Source organism: Diceros bicornis, chromosome 14 (assembly GCF_020826845.1).
Source record: "Diceros bicornis minor isolate mBicDic1 chromosome 14, mDicBic1.mat.cur, whole genome shotgun sequence".
NCBI lineage: Eukaryota > Metazoa > Chordata > Mammalia > Perissodactyla > Rhinocerotidae > Diceros > Diceros bicornis.
In genome coordinates this window covers 40,478,935-40,479,862 of record NC_080753.1, presented here as the reverse complement: position 1 = coordinate 40,479,862, position 928 = coordinate 40,478,935, and the positions used below count along the sequence as shown (strand labels likewise).

General features: G+C 49.1%; 1 non-coding gene across 1 annotated transcript; it reads left to right on the top strand.

Moving 5' to 3' along the window:
• The first annotated feature begins 522 nt into the window (after positions 1 to 522).
• TRNAS-GCU (transfer RNA serine (anticodon GCU)) lies at positions 523 to 604 on the top strand. The gene has a single exon. It is a non-coding gene; the product is annotated as a tRNA-Ser (tRNA).
• The last annotated feature ends 324 nt before the right edge of the window (positions 605 to 928 follow it).

The window sequence follows — 928 nt, the reverse complement described above, 5'->3', positions numbered from 1 at the left end:
AGACTGTTGTATTAGTCATGAAGTAGGAGTCTGGATTCGCCACTTCCCCTGAGGTCGACTCCAGTGGGACTGACGCCGGGAACCTCTGCCCTCTGCGGGCTCCGGGACGCACTCTCAGTCGGCGGGGATCCCACAGCAGCGCAGGACCAGGCTCCCCGCAAGCGGGAGGAGGACTATGAACTCCTGTTCGCCCCTGGCTGTCCGGACCACGCCCACAGCCTGCCCAGATTTGACGCTGATGCGCCTCCAGCCTGGAACCAGGCAGCCCGAAAAAGGAAGCGAAGACTCAGGCAAATGCGTTTCTATCACGTCTTGTATGACTCCTTTGAAAAGCTAAGCCAATTTTTTTCGTCCTCGCAGCTTTCCCACTCCAGTTCTTTGTCCATTCGTGTGGAAGCTAGCCCTCTCCACATCTCCTAGACGTCTCCAAGCCATTTTCTAAAAGTCTTTCTATTCAAGACGTCCGGTGAGTTCTCAAGTATAAACTCTGAAGTGAAGTGATCCAGAATTGGGGTACAGCATGACGAGGTGGCCGAGTGGTTAAGGCGATGGACTGCTAATCCATTGTGCTCTGCACGCGTGGGTTCAAATCCCACCCTCGTCGATTGCCTGCTTTTTGGTATGAAAAACTTCAGAGTATTTTCAAAAGTCTCCTGCTGGCATTTCCAGTTTGGAGCATATTCCCTTCAAATATCTGCTCAGTGTCCCGAGTTTCTCCTAGTGAAGGCTGCCTTCTTCTCCACTCACTAAGACCTCTGCTATTCCCTCCCTTCTGTAACTGTGAGTATTCTTGCATTTACGACATTAATTTTTTAGAGAAGATTTGTGGATTATTCCTCAATTTTACTCCATCTAACATATTGTTCTCTTGATATTTAGCAGACTCCTTGAAGGGGCTTTTGTTTTCAATCAATTCATAACTAGGAGA